Source organism: Drosophila novamexicana, unplaced genomic scaffold (genome assembly GCF_003285875.2).
Source record: "Drosophila novamexicana strain 15010-1031.04,08,12 unplaced genomic scaffold, DnovRS2.1 tig00000817-arrow-arrow-pilon, whole genome shotgun sequence".
Lineage (NCBI taxonomy): Eukaryota > Metazoa > Arthropoda > Insecta > Diptera > Drosophilidae > Drosophila > Drosophila novamexicana.
Window position 1 is genome coordinate 548,485 of NW_020824827.1, and position 18,641 is coordinate 567,125.

The following is an 18,641-nucleotide window of genomic DNA, read 5'->3' on the forward strand; positions in this document are numbered from 1 at the left end:
GCCGAAATAGCTCAGTTGGGAGAGCGTTAGACTGAAGATCTAAAGGTCCCCGGTTCAATCCCGGGTTTCGGCAAGCAACAATTTTTTTATTTTCAATTTTTTTTTTAATTATTTAAATGTTTGTTGTAGCAGAAATTGATGAAATATTTATATTTTATATTAAATTCGAGCTGATATATCAGTAAGAAGAGGAATTTGTATACAGAAATTGCATAAACAAAATATAGAATCTGATTTAATATAATACTAATTTTCTTTTAGAATAAATAACACATAATAACCAAGAGTTTTGCTAGATATTTTTAATAAAATGTAATAAATAATTTCAATAAATGAATATATTTGAGTAATAAATTTTCTTTCCTTGCTTCCTCTTTGATTTGATAAGATGTCACCTTTTAATTGGCAACTTTGGCCTGGGTCCAGCCGTGTCCGGTGGCATTTGGCTGTCAATCAAGAAGGATGCGCACAAAATTGAGCTAAGCTGGCGGCGCAAATGGCAGCCGGAGGACATGAGGCAGAGGCACAAAGGCGCAGGCCACGGCAAAGGTGCGGATTAAGCCGCATAAAGGACACAGCTCAATCAAACAGCAGGCTAAACAAGGACACGGCCAGGGCCAAGGGCAAGGGAAAGGGAAATGCAAATCGCATTATTAACGCAGACCGGACTCGGAGCTGGACCTGGACCTGATTTGTCGGTCTGGCCATTGTCCAGCGGCGAGCAAAAGTGTGACGAATGCGTTGACAACAATTAACATTTGAAAAGGCCGCAAAAGGTGTGCGAGGGCGAGCTGAGGTGAGGCGCAGGTAAAGCGAGCGAGACACTTTCTGTTCAAGTGGACAACTGATTGAGCGGGGGCTGGGGGGCGGGGGCGGTGTCACGTGAGCCTCGCTGCCAGCTGCAGCATATGCAAAAAGGACCAAGGAGCTGCTGGCCAGGACAACAGCTGCCGCCGGCTGCGGCTGGGTACGCGTGCTAAGCGCAAACCACAAAAGCCATTGACTCGGCCCGGCAATAGAAAAATATATATTTGCTGCCCCTTGTTACGCCCCAGCATATCGCATATCCGTTTGGCATAAAAAAAAAAAACTCCCCACTCCCCGGCACACGCAGCACATGGCGCCCTCAGCTGACGACGTTGTCCTCATATCTTTTGCATACAAAAAAAACTGAGATCCTCGAGTTTTTTATTCTATTCCTTTTTTTTTTTCTATAATTTCATTGTGTTTTTTTTTTATATATTTGGTGGTTTTTTTTTTTTTTTGTTCTGGGCCTCGTTGAAAGTGAAAGATTGTTGAGGCACCCTCAAAATGCAGCATCTTGTGGCCAGGAAGTGAAAAGATCCTTCAGGATCTGCGGTCGGGGTGCCAATTGTCTGAAGCGCCTCTATTATGAGTTTGTGTTGATCGCATCGAGGAAATGATTTTTTGTTCTTTCACTTTTTTGTTTTTGAAATTTCGGCTCAAATATTTGGGCTGAGGCGCAGCCGTTTATACCTCGTAATTTGTGAGAGCGTGGGCATGCTGTTAGGCTTGCGATGAAATAGTTAAATATAATATATAAAATTATAATATAAGAGAATAAATAAAACATTTACAGCAAAGTTTTATATTTAATATTATTAATTTGAACCGTGCAATGCCTGGTAATTTCTGTTAGTTATTTAACAAACTCTTTAATTCTCACCTATTTCATAAAATGTTTGTCAAGTCTGTCACGAATTTCAAATTTCCTCTACAGGGCATTGCGTAGTGCAGCATGCTCCGCCCAACAGCAGGCCCTCATGTCTTTTATGCCCTCTGGAATATGTTATGCTAAACATCGTAAATCGTAAATGTGTGTTGAGGGTGCGTCCTGCAGCGTGTTTCACTCTCGTTTTCGATTGGGCAACCCTGCCGGGACCCTGGTTTCGCTCAACAGATGCGCTTAGAATTTAGAAATATGCAAACTTGTACTAGGGCCCCAGCTAACCGTGGAGCAGGTCGGGCAGCCCAAGCAGCCCGCCTCGAAGCACAATTACATTGTGCACATACGTACAGCTCACACACACACACACACACACACACACACACACACACATGCACACGGGGCGTGTGCTCCCGGTGGCTGTAAGGGTTGGCCCCACCTGCCGCCGCGTGGCATGTAAATTGCGATGTAGTCGCCGTAGCGATTCCTGTAAAAGGTATTAGGCTTCCATGGACGCCAGCCCGGCAACAATGTTGCCCAATTACAGCGGCGCTTACACTTGTGTGCTCCCCAAAGCCAAAAGGTTTCGGCCAGGAATGTGCCTGCCACATTCATTTATCCGCCACAAAGTACATGCACCAATACCAAGGCAATGTAATAGCGGGCAGTGGGTGGCGCACAGTGGTACGAGTTGCATACGAAAACGAATGGGAATTTGAGAGTTTGAAATTATTGAATTAAATCTAGTCGGTTATCGATATCGGAAAGTTATCGATAGTTCCTATCATTTAAATAGTGGAGACGCTTCTGTTTCTGCTCAGTTCAATCTATCGAGTAATCCGAGAGTTATCGATCATTGTTATCGAATATATAAGGGTGAGCTGTAGCCTGGCATAATTTGGAGATTTCATTGTAAATTAACTCCAATTCGAGCGCACTGGCCTGACGCATGTGCCACAGAGTGGATATTATACACGAAAGTTATCGATAATTGTTATCGATAAAATGTATGTATAAGCTTGCGCAGCTAAGTTTAATCCAGTTAGAAACTAGAAAACTATCGACAACTTCAATCGATTAAATAGTGTTGAGCTGGAATATTGAAGTTGGTTATCGATTACTAATTATCGTTTAAATATTTTTGAGCTAGCTCACCAGGAATTAACATCGATTTAAATCCAATCTAAGCTGAGTTTCATCGAGTAAGAAAGTTATCGATAATTTCTATCGATTTAAAAGTAGTGTACTGTAGTTACACAATCTGTACCCACTGTGCTTATGCTTGTGCAGCTGAGTGTGGTTAAACTCGCCCTCTCTTTTCTTCTCACTTTCTCACTTCCTTTCTCTCTCTCCCTCTCTCTCTCTCTCTGCAGCTGCGCAGCTTTGCCAGCATGACATGTCCTGCTGGCCACGTCCTGTCGCTTGCTGTTCGCCTGCTAACAGAATCTACAATATTTCTTTTTCTCGGCTTGGACGCGACGCCCACGCAAATGTATTCGACCGGAAATGTTTTTTGGCGCCAAAAAAAAACGTCCCCCACTGATAATGTACTATTCATATCATAAATATATGAGCGTATATAATAACCCGTGTGCGTGTTGCCTGCCACATGCCGCGTGCCACGTGAGCGCGCATAAAAATTTCTTATCATTATCGTAGGGGTATTAGGCAACCAAAGTTGGCCAGTAAGTCGGATCCGTAGCATGGACCAGAAGTGTACAGCTAAGAGAGGGTTACGCCCACGCTCACTGCGCATGGCAGCTGGAGCACACAGGACTCGCGTGGCATGCTACAAAATGTTGCCTGCCTGCTGTTTGATGCGCGCCTGCTACAAATCGACGTCGACAAGTTGACTGTTTTCGCATTAAAATGTGAAATTTATGGCCAACAGCGACGTCAGCGCTGACGACGACTTCTAAGCAACATCTAAACAGCGCATTTTTGGAATATACGTTTTTCTAACATTTCAAGGCAAATATCTGCGGCACAGGCGCCCAGCAGGCCGCAGCACGTGATTGGAATGCGGCAGCCAGCATAGCGAGAGCGAGAGGTGGCGAGAGAGAGAGAGAGAGTGTGAGGGGGCGAGTACTGCTGTCGAGCACTGTTGGGCGGCGCCTGTTGCCCTGACACCGTGTGACGAAAATGGAAATTTTCTAATGCTTTTAGGCCACATTTGGTGCCAAAAAACGTTGCCCAAAAACCTTGGTTAGCTTCAGGCCTTGAGTTGGCCGCGCCTGCGAGCCTGTTCGAATGTGTAAGAAGATTGATGACTTGACGTTTTAATGATGTGCTAAATGCGGCCATAAAGGTGCCCGACAAGTGGCCTCCACAAACAACAATATAAAAGGCAATCAAACCGAGCTGCTTTTAGCCAGGAATATGTCCTTTGCATACCCAGGCAGCTTTCCTGGCAGCGAGAGCTGTTTGCCTGCTTGGCGCAGCTCGAAAGTATTTTTTAAAAACTTCTCGAGCATGTTGCATGTGTGCCATACACATATGCAGCGCCTTTTTATACCCCGTAACAATTGGAAATGGTTAATAAGCGGGTATATTGTAGTATACGACATGCAGAAATGGAAGGAGTAACTCATCGTATATTAATGAATCAAAATCGATAGCTCAGCCTGTTGACACATATTCGATAATTATCGATATTCAATCTTTGACAGATTGCAGTAGCATGACGGAACAAATTCGATTTGTGTTTTTCGCTTACCAATTTAACGATAGCTCACACTGTCCTGATTTTAGCTGTATATTATTTTTAACAAAATATTGTTCATATTGTCGATAACATCGTCTTGTACCAGGATCTCGATATATTGAGGCCAGATTTTTAGAGCTTTAACACATTTGTATAATAGTTTCCATATGCCAATTTCTCGATAGCCCACACTGTTGCCAACAAATCGATAAATACACCAATTTTCATAACTTAAGCATATTTTTTAAAATTCGCACATCTAGAGACAATCGATTTATCAATATTAAGCGATAAATTTCGATTTTTATATATTCGGCCTAACGTAACAAGAGGCAGATGAATTCAAATTATCTATATTCTTAATTTAGAAAAAATCTAAAATATCGATTTTCATATGCGGCATATAAATCGATAAATATCGATTTCTTGCCCTAGAATATTTTGTGAATTATCAGAACTAGATACAACATTTTTTTTTATGTATGCTCTGCATCTACAGGGTAGCTGCTGGTCGACTACTCTCTGCCAACGCCCTCTTGTTATATTTTGCTTCGTTTTTTTTTTTTATATTTTGCATATAAGAACATTTAATGTGTATAAAATGTGTGCAACCTGTCGCTGGCGCTGGTCGCCTGTTCGCTTAAAGCCACAAGTTGACACTTTAAGAAGCGGGCGCCATTTTGTAAACTCGCTGCCAGCTCTGGCAAACTGGCAAACTGGCTACTGGCGGCTGGTTTCAGTTTAAGATGTTGCTGCTGGCGCAATCTGTTGGGCGGCTGTTGTTGCTGGCGACGCTTGCTGCACGCCGCATGCGGCACATGCGGTGGATCAATAGCTGGCGCCGGCCACGCCCGTGCGGCGGCGACGGCGACGGCGGCACGCTATGCCTGCCACACATGCGGAACTGCTGCATTTTCATTGAACAGGCGGCCAGGCTGGGCGACAGCCGCCCGACCGGAAGTAAATTCCAGAGCCAACTTCCGGACTTTGTGGCAAGCAGCTGCTGCTGCTGCTGCTGCTGCCGCAACTGTTTGCCTGTGCCCGGCGCGTTCTAAACTTTCGCCTTGGCCAATGTTGCCATGGGGAAAGCTGCCCCAGGAATGCCACGGGCCGCCAACTGGGCCTACACTGAGCTCCATTTGTTTTTCATGCCACGTCATCAGATCGGAATGCGGCGCGTGCCTGTCGAGCTGCTGGCCTAATGACGGTATTTTTCCGCTGGCTCCAAAAATTCTTTAGCATGGAATGCGCCGCAGCCGCCTATTGATAATTTCTATGCGCCCGACTCTTTGCCACACCAAGGGTTACTTTCACTCAGACCGTGACAACGTGACCCCTAAACAGCTCAGCGCAAGGGTTGGCGCTTGAATGTATGCTATGAAAAAGCGTGCCTGGGGGGTGCTTCACTTTGCTGCGTTCCCTGGAGACAGGCTGGGGATTTTAGTGGGCATTTCTTTGCTGTTGTCAATCTGCAGCTGGAGCTGGGCCCAGGAAGTTGGGGCTTAGCTTAGCTAAGCACATGTGTGGCAACTTTCTTAACTTTCGCATACATGCTCACAGCTAAGGCTGAGGGGAGGCTGAGGCATGGAAGTTCGGGTTTGCAGGTTTGGTGGTGGCTTTTTATAGTTAGGGGTTGCTGAGGCTGAGGCATTTTATATTCGAGGGGTCTGGGCAGCTTCTTGGCATTTCTTAGCTGCCGCACGTGTGTAGTTTTCGTGTGCCAAGCGCGCAGGACACATGCATGCATGTGTGTGCGTGCATGTATGTTAAAGAGAGCTAAGAGAACTATTTCAGCTGGGCAGTGAGAGATAGTTTGTTGTGCTGCTCGGCTAGCTGGGCACCTGTTAGCCTGGTATGGTAATACTGTTAGTTTTGAAACACTTTAGTTTCATAGTTTTAGTTATAACAGTAAACACACACACACACAGTCGCACACAGTCACACACAGTCTGCTGTGCATGCGTTTCACATATATTGTGTACAATATATTTTTTCCATATGCCCCAACAACAAAAATGCTGCGCGCCTTGTTGTTATATACGAAAAATCCAATATTATGAGCGCCAAGCTGTCCGTCCCTCTGTCCGTTTTACAAACTGTGTGTTTTTTAAAAGCCTCACCTGTCGCTGCTGGCAGTGCCGTGTTGCCTGTACAAGGATTGCATAATTTACCTGTGCGCAACCGGGGCACAGCAAAAAGCATAGCGCACTTTCTGGCGCACTTTTGCGCAGGTAACAAAAGCGTGCGGCAAATAAAAGTGAAAAGCCAAAAGGTAAAACATTTCTAATACCTTGGCACACGCACACACACACACACACACACACACCTACACACAGGCACACGCACACACACGTGTTAGAAATTTCTAAACATTTGCGCGTGCCGAGAATTTCAATATTAGAAGCTAACAGGCGCCGAGAAAGCCGTAGCAGGCATTGCCCAGCATTAGCACAGTCCAAGTCGAGCTATGCGCATGACGAGCACACACACACACCAACACACACACACACCCTTAAGGGGGTGTGTTGTGTGGCACGTGCGAGAGAATTTCTGCTGCTGTGACCTCTAACGCCAAATGAAATTCAAGCGGGCAAAAAACAAAACTAAAACGCAAATACATGAATATAAACAAATAAAAGTGCTATCGCTGACTGGCTAGACGAGTAGATACCCTGTAGTCAGCAACTATATCAAACTTTGATAACTCAAGCTCTTATATTCTATAACATTTGATCGACCTTTTGGAAATGGAATAACGAATAAACGGATTGCGAAATCAAGAACCTTTTTTGCCAGACATAAAGGACGATGAGCAGGAGGAATATTGGCTAGTTACGCTAACTTCTTTAGCTAGTAACATGCTTTTACACAAAATCATCATGCCGCACGTTAGGCATTTTCAATGGAATACAGGGTATAGATGAGAAGAAAAAAACCGGTTTTAACCTTTGGCCAGGTCCTGGTCGCCCCGAAAAGTATGCAGGCAGCTGCTGTGGCCCAGCTGCGAGCCTGTTCCATATGAATTTCTGGAGCTTTGAAGATTATAAACTCACTTAAGTGGCGCTTTGATGTTGAGTTGCGAGCCACGCTCAAGTCGCAGCCGGAGCATTTAATTAGCTTAAGAGGATCAAAGGCGTGCAGCCAGCCCTGCCCCGGTTCCGGCCAAGTCGCACAAGTTGCATTTAAAGGATACGCCAGCAGGCGAGCAGCAACAAACAGCAGCCAAACAGGACGCAGAGAAACGATAAAGAAAAAAAAATGGGCATAAATAAATTGCTGGTCAAATGAACAGCCGCACAGCAGCAAAGGACACGGAGGAGCGCACACACATATGAAATATATAAAAATAAATAAAAATAAAGTGGAACAACATGCAACACACACAGAGACACACACACACACAGAGTGAGAGAGAGAGAGAGACAGATAGTCGAGTGTGGCACTTACATATGTCGGGGGCATGTATCTGTGGCATGTATTTAATGAACTGGCAACATGTGTAGCATATTATTTACACAATTTAATGTATTTAAATGTAATTCTTTTTTCGTCCGTGCCGCACACACACACACACTGGCACACACACACACACGCGCGTGAGGGGCAGCACACAAACACCATGATGTAAGTATATGAAATGCGAATAGGTTCGCAGGATGCGCGCACAAGCTGCAGAGCTTTTATGTGTCGCATTATCAACATCATCAACAGCAGCGAGGGGTAAACAAGGGGGGAAGGGGGTGTGGCACAAAGGGGGATTAGCTGGGGTATATCAGTTGGCCAACACCATGACACGCCCCCCTCTCTGCCAAACCATGCTCTGTCTGTCTGTCTGTGTGGCATGTGCCCCGGCATGTGTCTAGCTGTTCCAGTTCGGCCTCAGCTAACCCCCCCTCCCGTCCACCCCTGTTTCACTTGTATTTTTTTTATGTGCCACTCCCCATTCAGGGGTATCACACACACACACACACAAACACACACAAACACACACAGACACACAGAGCTACACTCGCTTTGGAGTGTGTAATACATATGTTTAGATTTGCCATTCACAGTCCCGTTCCCGTTCCCGTTCCCTTTTCTGGCTAAGATTATGTAACCGTTATATGTGTCTGTACATACATGTGTAACTCCCTAATCGGAGTGCACTTATGTATAATACATATCACGATTACGAGCACATAAAGCTGACACAGCAAAACACTGTGCAACAGCAAGATAGGGTCGGGCTTGCAGGACAATTGTCATTGAAGTAGCAGGAAGCAAAAGGCCGTGCTATAAAAGGATACAAATTACCAGATTGGGCAAGAATATATAGTCCAATAGGGCCTGGCTTGGGTTGAGCCTAGGCGGAAGGCTCGAACGTAAAATCTAGCTGAGTGTATGACTGACCGGAATTCCCTTCAATATATTAACAGCCCCAGGTAATGCATTATATAATATAACAATAGAATATATACACTATAATTCCCAAGTGGTTATAACTTCGGAGTGAGGAGAAGGCCTTGCAATTCTAGGATCGACATTGAAATAAGGCAAAGTCTAGTGTTGCTTCTGCTATAAGAGAATAAGAGCTTGCCTAGTTCCTGAATGCATAATTCAAACAGATTAGCTCAAATCGGGCCTGCTTTCTTCTTACTCTTTCTTATCCAATTTCGAGGATTATAAATTTTAGGGAAATATAAGTTATAAAAGATATAATTAAGGGCAGAAAAGACACTGGCTGAAGCTAGATGATAAATATGTTAGGGGCTAGGATGCAAATTCCATTAGTTTTGAGGATTGCAGATTTTTGATAATTGTCCAATGTGAGAGGAGCTCATTAGATCTTCGAATAGAGCTTAAGCCAGTTACTAAGGCTACCAGCCAGAAAAGAAACCACGACAAAACGCTGCAATTAAGCTAAGAACTCGCCCTCCCCTCCCCCTCTACCCCTTGCTCTCACCTGTGCTGACTTGCCCCCTGTTAGCCGCACAGCTGATTGCAACTTTCACTTTTAGCCGGCATCAATAATAAAACCATTTGGCTGGCTAAACGCTGCGCTAAATGTTTTTGCCATAAACCCGTCAACGGCGCCAGCAATATAAAAGACAGGCACACACACACATACAGTACACACACACACACACAGATACAGGCACACACGCAATCAAAGTCAAAGACAAGCGAAGCAAAGCAGCCGCCGCTGTTGGAGACCCTACGTCTCGTGGCAAGTTCAAAAACCCCACAACTTGGCACTGCCAACTGGGTTTATTGTACTTTGCGGCCAGATCTAAGTGTGTGTGCAAGTGTGTATGTGTGTGTGTGTGTGTGCGAGAGTGTGTGTGTGGCATGAAGATGGCATGTCTATGAAAATGCAGCGCATCCATCACAAACAATGTCCACACGTAATTGTTTGTCGTGTGTTCGTGTTCGTGTATGTGTGTGTGTCTGTGTGTGTGTTGTGTGCGTGGTGTGTGTGTGTGCTTGCTGCAATTTCGTTGAAGCTTGAGTTGAATTTCAGCAAAAGTATGAACGTTGTCAGCGCCAGCGTTTTGTTAATGAGGAAGGAAATCGCTTCTAATTGGATGTCAACAATCATATTAAATGAGGGAACCCCCGCCCCCTCCCTTGTCCCCATCAGGCCTCTCCACGAAACAAAGCCACGCCCCCTCCTCCCTCTCACACCATGCATTCGCGATTTCTTAGTGGCAATTGTGTGGGCGGTCAGTTTCCGGAAACTTTTTAGCGAGATAAGTTAATTGTATGCCAGCTGTTTGCATGTATCTGCATCTGTATCTGTATCTGTGCCTGTGTATCTGTATCTATGTATTTGTATCTGTATCTGCAATTGCATTTGCTGCAGTCTGCCTGTTGTCTGCCTCGGCGCAATTCGCAATCAGTTTTAATTGACAGAAATGGAAACTGCAGTCGCCGATTGAATTAGTAAAGGGCATCTGTTTATTAATATATATCCGGGCTGCCCACGCGCGAGTCACCTCTCCCCCCCACACCCTCTCTCTCTCTTTCTCTCCTTCCAGCCGTGCCTCTTTCTTTTAGTTACCCACTTTTTAAGCAAGTGCCACAGCAACTACAATTAACTACACGGCAGCAAGGTGTTCTCACACTCAGGTAGATTACACAGGACTTCGGGCATATATATTGCCACGCCCACAATCAGCACTAGGCAACACTGCTGCAAAGTAGTATTATAGGGTATATTATGCCACTTATTCAATGATCTCCGACCCCATAAAGTATATGGCCATGTCCGTCTGTCTGTTTCAATGCGAACTAGTCTCTCAGCTTTAAAGCTATCATCTTGTAACTTTGCATAGGTCCGTCTTTCTGATGCAGGAAGTACATATTTTGGAACCAGCTGGATTGGACCACTATATAGCTGCCATAGAAACGATCGGTCGATAATTCAATTGTTGTATGGAAAACTTGTTGTCTTTCAAGATATTATAACGATACTCGCCAATAAATATTTTCCCTGCACTTCTTAGATACGTCCAAAGCACTATGAGGTTGGGTTTGCAAGGGTATCAAATCTTTGGCGTGGCGAAGATAGACCACACTATGATTTTATTAGTTATATATCCCATTAATATTGGACCAGTACATAATATAGCTGCGATGGGAAAGATGGAGAAATATTCTGATTTTAGAGATATTTTTGTAAGCTCAGCATATTCTTACATATCTGCAAAAGTCTGCAATGGTATTAGGTCTTCGGCCTGCCGAAGATAACCTTACTTAATCGTTTATATTATTAATAATTATTATTAATGCAGGGTATAGAGAGAAAGAGAGGGAGAGAGCGAGAGAGAAAAAGAGACAGTATGTAGAGCTCTGGCTAATAAGGCCTTCGCTTCTGGAACCCGTCAATTATCCGAATCTTATTCAAAATCTTAAGAAGTTCACTTTTCTATAGAGTCTTATGATTGTGGGCGGTATTTTTGGCACATTTCGCTAGTGCTGTAGTTGAAGAGTATCTCGCAGTCGTTAGCAACTCTTTTACTCCCGTTTTTTTTTTTTTTGCATTTTACCAGCAACACATTGCCGTGGAAGTTCATTCAACCTCGCCCCAGTGAACTTAGCTAAGGTTATTTTTACTTCCAAGCTAGAAACTTTTGCCGCCCGTGCCCCGTGCCCATCCCCCTTGCTGGCACACTGGGTGCAGAGCAGCAGCAGCAGCAGCAGCAACTGGTCTGGCCCGGTCCTGTCTGGGCCATGTCCAAAAGAGCGCGAGAGAGAGAGCCGCAGCTTGACTCGGGCTCGGGCACGGGGTCTGCAGTTGAGTCTGCAGTCGTCTCTTGGTATTGGATTTATAGGGCCCGCTGCCGTCTTAGCTGCTGCTCGTTTAATGTTGTGCTTGGCTGCAACTTCTGGTTGCAGCTGTTGTTGTTGTTGTTGTTGTTGGTTGTTTTTTGCTTCCTTATTGGGTGAAAATAGCGCCAGAGGGAAGTCAGATTGATTTGTCATTTGCTTGCAATTTGCCACACAAAACGCTTGCAACTAGGCTGCGGCATGCAAAATGCATCCGTTTGCCAACTTGTAACGTGCAACGTGCAACATGCGGCATGCGGCATGCGGCATGCGGCATGCGGCATGCGGCATGCTGTCATCGACTGGCCATCGACTGGCCACAATTATGAAATCAATAACAATGCCGTAATTTTTAGCATATTTATTCATTGATTTATTTCTTTTCGCCACAAGTTGCTTTTTTCTTTCAATCCATAATTAAATGTCGCCGGTCGATGCAAATCGATGCGGAATTTTCACAGAGCCTAACACATTTCCATAGCGATTGATGGCAAGGCGAGAAGAATCAAAGTCGTGTTGTATTTGTTGTTGTTGTTGTTGTTGTTGTTGATGTTGTTGTTGTTGATGTTGTTGATGTTGTTGCTGCTGTTTTCATAAATAATTTTGCGTAAGCAGCGCCCCAACACATGCTCAAAGAGGCGGCCGAGGCTGCTTACGTGCTAGCAGCAGCCGCAGCAACAGCAACAGCTACAGATACATTTGCGCAGACACAGATACATTTACAGATACAGATACTTTTACATGAGAGACACGATGCGCAGGCAGAAGCAGAAGCAGAAGCAGGCCAATGACCGTTTGACCGCTGTGTAATGATCTGTTCGTATCTTGTTGCTTGTGAATATTATTCACATTGAGCGAGCGAGTACATTGAATACTTTGAATAACTCATACGCATACTCATACCTGCATATGCAGATTCTTATGCGCTCTGCCAATTCATATGCCCATTAACGGATCCTATCCGCTGTGGGAAACACCCCTCTCTCCCCTTCTACCAGGGGGTAACCCCGCCTCCTTCCCCCGCGATCTGCCGCTGCAAATGTATCTTATCTAATTTCCTTTCCATTCAGTTTCGGCAATTGACGCAGCTTTAACAAGTCAAAGATTTGATGGAGAAAAATTGACAAAAACCAGAACTAGCTTTGGCATGACGAAGTTTAAATACCCTACAAATAATATATAGAACCTATGAACCTAGCAATATTTCATTATTGCTGTGACATATAGCATAAAGCTCGTAAAATATCTTAAAAAAGTAACTATGGGACCTCGTAAAGGCGCCACAAAGCTCGACTTACCATAGCCTACAGATCTCTATGGAGGATACGACGAGGCGCAACGATTGGCATGAGTCCACATTATGTCCTTAAAGGGGCCGGAGAGAGTGTTGCAGTTAAAACTTTGGAGTTCGTCTGAGTGCCGAGGCAATAGACTTCAGCCCAAATCACGCTAAGACCAAAGATTAAGACTATCTGCTTGCCAAATAGCATAGAATAGATAAATCTAGGAGGAGGAAGACATGACTTTGCCTTTGCCTAATATGCAAGAAATTTAGCTCTCGAAAGAAATGGAAACAATTCAAGACTTAACAAAAAGTAAACTCTTGAAAGATATGGCAGCTATATGCTTAGTTCTTCAAAAATATGGCAGCCAATCCAGTCAGCTGTCATATATATGACAATAGCTGAGAGACTTGTTAGCATAGGGTAGACAGTTTGTCGTGCCGATCCAGTAACAGAGACTTTACCTGCCAGGTGTTACAAATTTCCTAAGAAAACTAAAATACCCTTTGCGAGAGCGCGAAAAAAATAACGGCTTCAATTTGTGTATTTGCATTTTGCGTCAACTTCGTTGCGCCTGTTATGAGGTGTCTTTTTGTATACCCTGTTTTTTTTTAGCTTTTTTTTCTTGTGGATGTCGTTTAGCATATTCAATTGTCGCGCGGCGGGGTTTAACATATTTGCGTGTCATTACGACTGCGGCCCAGGCACAGGCTCAGGTAGTCGATCCGATTGGCGGCTCCGGCGGCAGCTGCTGGCCCGAGTTGGGAAATCGAGGAAAAGTTCCATCATCCGTTGGCAGCAATCACGTTTTATTTGATTTAATTCAGTTCGACTGTCAAAACTGGAGTAAAAGTTCAACACGTAATTTATACGGCCGCAACGAAAAAATTAACAACAAAGCACGTGGATCACCCACGAAAATCCGCAGAGATCGCATTGGAATCAGCTCGGCACATGGTTCAGCCGGGCTTCGCCCTCGCCACAGCCGAGCTAAAGAGGGGGATGAGGTTGAGCTGCGTTGGTGACTCAGTCCCAGATTCGGAGCGCTCTTGGTTTCTCAATTGGAAAACGTTTCAAATTCGAACTTTCGAAATATGTTTGCGCACGCAGAATTCTCTAGAAGCCATTCCAATCCGTTCGCTGAATGAATAATCAAACAGTAAGGCATTTAAAGTGCACTGCAGTTGCCCTGATAAGAGTTCTTGAACTCTATGAGCACTTTTTTCGAATATCCCCCGCCCAAAAGATACAAACTATTTATTTATAGGGCTTAAAACACAAGCTGACAGAAAGCACAGAAACAAACTAAACAGAAGAAGTCTAGCAAAGCTGCTAGCAAATTTTCTAGAAATACTTGAAGAAATTACCCGGCTTTGCACGACTTAAGTGGGCTATATTCCATATGCCAGTGGGCCAGAAATTGTTTGTACAATTCTGGCTAGATCGAATGTCTATGTATTCCACAAATAAAATGCCTTTAGTATAAATTTCAATAATAATAAAACTTAAGCATTTACTCCAAGCAGAAAACTTAAGATAAGAACAAAAATAAGTTGGAAATTAAATTCTTTTCAGCTTCCAGCTGAAAAGCTTCGCTTCCAAGAAATTGATTATCATTATATAAATGTATATATAACAAGTAAGAGGTTCTAGTCGGGAGCTCCCGACTAGGGGATACCCTGCACCCTCTTCTTCCAACAATAAATGCATATATTTATTATATTTTAGAAGCTATATGTCAAGTTTGGTGACTGTAGCTTTTATTATTTACCAAAATTGCCCAAAAAACAGGATATCGATATCGATTTTTATCGATTGCTTGGAAACGGAGTAAGTTATCGATTATCGGAAACAAACTCGATCTGCGCGGGCACTAGGAGCACCTACATCTAAAATCAAGTCTCTAGCTCTTAAAGGTTCTGAGATCCTTGCGTTCATACATATGGACAGACGGACGGACGGACGGACAGACAGACGGACAGATCGACTAGATCGACTCGGCTATTGATGCTGATCAAGAATATATATACTTTATGGGGTCGGAGATGCTTCCTTCTGCCAGTTACATACATTTGGATTTTGCACAAATACAAAATACCCTTATACCCATTTTTAATGGGTATAAAAAAAAAACAAAGAAGAGCCTCAACTCGGGAGTAAAATGTTAGATATTTGATCTGGAAAGCCATCTGTAATTAAATACTAACTAATTTTAATTAAATTTTAGTAACAAGGCAGTTTAATTCATATTAATTTAATTTAATTTTACCACAGAGATTCTCTGTAAGTCTTTTGGTATAATATTTATTTTCCATAGAATCTCGAGTAAAATCAACTTCATATAGAATAGTTGCCGAATATATAATTAAAATATAATTTCAGGTACTGCAAAATGAAAGCCCCAATTTAAATTTAAATTTAAATTTACATAACTCAGAATCAAAGAGTGAGAAAATAGTTTCTGTTCAAGTTTGCTTTAACGAGTCGAACTGGACTTCATTCAAATCTGGCTGCCAGCACAAGTCCAGTTTTTCTTTAATTTCCAAGTGGAACACTCTTCGCAGTTTACAGTTAAATGCTGCAACTTGGCTAGTTGAAAGAGTCGCTCTTAGCTTCAGATCTGAACGGAGTCCGAATGCGATTTGGCAGCAAATGCTGGCCAGAGCGAATTGTCAACGCGGCAACAAGTTTGTGGCATTGCTTATTATGAAAAACAGCTGAATTTGAAAGAAAAAAAAAACATACAAAATAAAAATAAAAATAAATTAACTTGCAGATAAAGTGCTGCAGTCGCATGGCCAAGTCCAAGTCCAAGTACAACAAAAAATTGAAAATTGAAAAACCAAAAAAAAAAAAATGTTTTATATGCAAAAATAGAGTAAGACGAAAAAAACGCACGCTCGGAACATTGACCCACATTTTTAAAAAAAAAAGTCGCCTCCAACTGAAGATCACCTTGTTGCCCCTCTTCTACTGCTTCTTCTTCTTTTTGATCTACGCAAACATTGCATAAGAATGCCGCAGAGCAGCCGTTAAAAGTGAATCTGTTTGCCACAAACAACAAATATCCCGATTCGATCGAATTACAATACAAATGCCAGCCAGGACGAGGGGGGAAGGGGAGGGGAGAGAGACAGTTGTGCCAACAAATGTTGGATGCGTTTTCCAATTTTCCTGCATGTGGCACGTGGCCAAAAGACAAAAGGTGCGAGCCGCAACGAATTCGATAGCGTTAAAAAATAGAAAGGAAAAACTGTACGAAAAGTGAAAACGGAAGCGCCAAAAAAAAAAAACTCAGCCGCATATCCGGTCACAGCAGAAGTTATCCAAATTGGGGTTCGCTTTCAGGTAAAAACTGGGCAAACAGGCTAACGGCGAAAATGCATTAGGCCAAGTAGCTGCTGCTGCTGCTGCCACGCCCAGGCACTCAAGAGTCTACCCCTCCTCCGCCTCCTGCTGCTGCTGCTCCTCTGGAGCGCCAGCTCGTGCCACAAAGGATTGGCTGGCGGCGCGTGCCCGGCAACAGACCCGGAAGTCCTTTTTGAGTGTCAACTGGCTGGCTGCAATAAAACGAAAGGATTTATATTTCCCATTGTATCTTGAGAAACTGCTGCGCCAGCTGACTTACATGTCCTTTATTTCGTGTTTTTTGGGCTAAAAAAAATAAAGGCGGAAAACTGCAATACTGCAACATTTTTTGCTTATTTCTTTATTTTTTTTAATTTGCCAGACTTTTATACCCTGAACCCTTTGATTAAAATGGGGTATATTGTGTGGCAGCTGGAAGCATTTCCGATCTTATAAAATATAGATTAGTTTTAATTCTATATCAGGCCGTCGAGCTGAGAACATATATGTCTATCTATGTGATCGCATGGATCAAACACATCTACACAAGCTGGAAAGACTCGGAATCTTTACTATATATAGATTCTCATAAATTATATAAGTGCATAACACTTTCTAAATACAACTCCATTCCCCCTAAAAATGAAACTCACTTGAGCCCGGCGACTAGGCATAAGCACACTTGCCTTTACAAATTAAAAGCCCTTCAATTTCATACAGATCGGACTATAAGCACCGAAGTTATCCTAGATGTTCATTTTCTTGTATGTATGCATTAAGATCGGACTCTGAGCACCGAAGATAATCTAGATGTTTGTTATATATATAGAAGGAGACTGGAATGCTTGTAATAGCATAAAGATTGGACTTTAAATACCGAAGGCTTGAATATTTAAATGTAGGCTAGAATGCTTGCAATAACATACCGATCGGACTATAAGCACCGAAGCTATTCTAGAAGCTTCTTTTTGAGTATATGTATATATTTATAAAAGGAGCATGGAATGCTTGTAATATCATAATGATCGCACTTCAAGCAGCGAAGTCAAGCTAGATGTTTGTTTTTTGAATGCATGCATAAAAGGAGGCCCGTACTATCATAAAGATCGGACTATAAGCACCGAAGAAGGAGTCCTGTAATATCATAAGGATCGGACTTTGAACACCAAAGTTAATCTACTTAGTTATTTGTTTATTGTATGTACACATGTATAGAAGGAGGCCTGTAATATCATGAAGACTATACCGAACTTAATCTAGTTGTTTTTTTTTGTTTGCAAAGGCCACTTGACGCTGGGCTCTCAGGGTAGCTGCTAGTCGAGCACGCCCGGCTAGAGTGCTCATGCCTTGTTTTTTGCCGAGTCTGCCCTCTGCGGCATCGCATTTCGCGGAAGCATGCGTCGTTCCGCTGACTCATGCCGCACGTTTATCCTTTTTATGGGCTGCCCGGCTTAAGCCTTGCCCTGGCGACGGCGACGGCGACGGCGACGGCGACGGCGACGGCGGCGGCTTAGGCCACTGTCAAATGTCACGTAAAGTGGGCAGCGGCTGTCGCCGTGGTCAAGCTGCGGCTCACAGATCATTAATTTGCCGCTTATGGGGGGTATTTGGCCAGGTTCAGTCGGCGACGACAAACAGTTAACATGTGTATTTGCCGGGCTACTTGTTGACCGGCAAAATAAAAAACAACGCACTAAATACATTTTTGGCCAAGTCATTTGGCACGGCTAAAGATCAATTAGCTGTGGGTGGAGCCTAGCGGCAGGATCTCAATGAAAATGCACCAATAGGCAAGCGCGCTACCTGCCTAGCATACACGCACACACACACACATACAAGATAATCATACACACACACACACACACAGCGACAGCAGCATAACGAGGGCACTCGATCGTGTCGCAGTTTGACAAAAACAGCTGTTTTCTGAATGAAACCCAGGCGGAGGCGGCCATATGTGTGCGTGTGTGTCTGTTGCGCGTGTGTGTGTGCGTGAGCGTCTTGCCCTCATGCCTTTAGTCAGCCATAAAGAGAGCGCGCGCGAGAGTGAGAGAGGTTTATGAATGAATTTTTGCCGCCGCTCTCGCTCTCGCGCGCGCTGTGCCAATTTTCAAGAGCAACAGCTAAGAGCACGGCACACACCTGCCCAGCTCTATTGCGCTCTCTTTTGCGCCTGCACAGCGTCGACGACGAGTCGATTAAGCTTCCGACTGGCTCAGGCTCTCTCTCTCTCTCTCCCTCTCTCTCTCTCTGTGTGCGTAGCGCGCGCTCTCCCACTCGCTCTCTCGCTGACGCTCTCTCGTGGCAA

General features: G+C 43.9%; 1 non-coding gene across 1 annotated transcript; it reads left to right on the forward strand.

Annotated features, from left to right (window-relative positions):
* Nucleotides 1-73, forward strand: Trnaf-gaa. The gene has a single exon. It is a non-coding gene; the product is annotated as a tRNA-Phe (tRNA).
* Nucleotides 74-18,641: the final 18,568 nt, after the last annotated feature.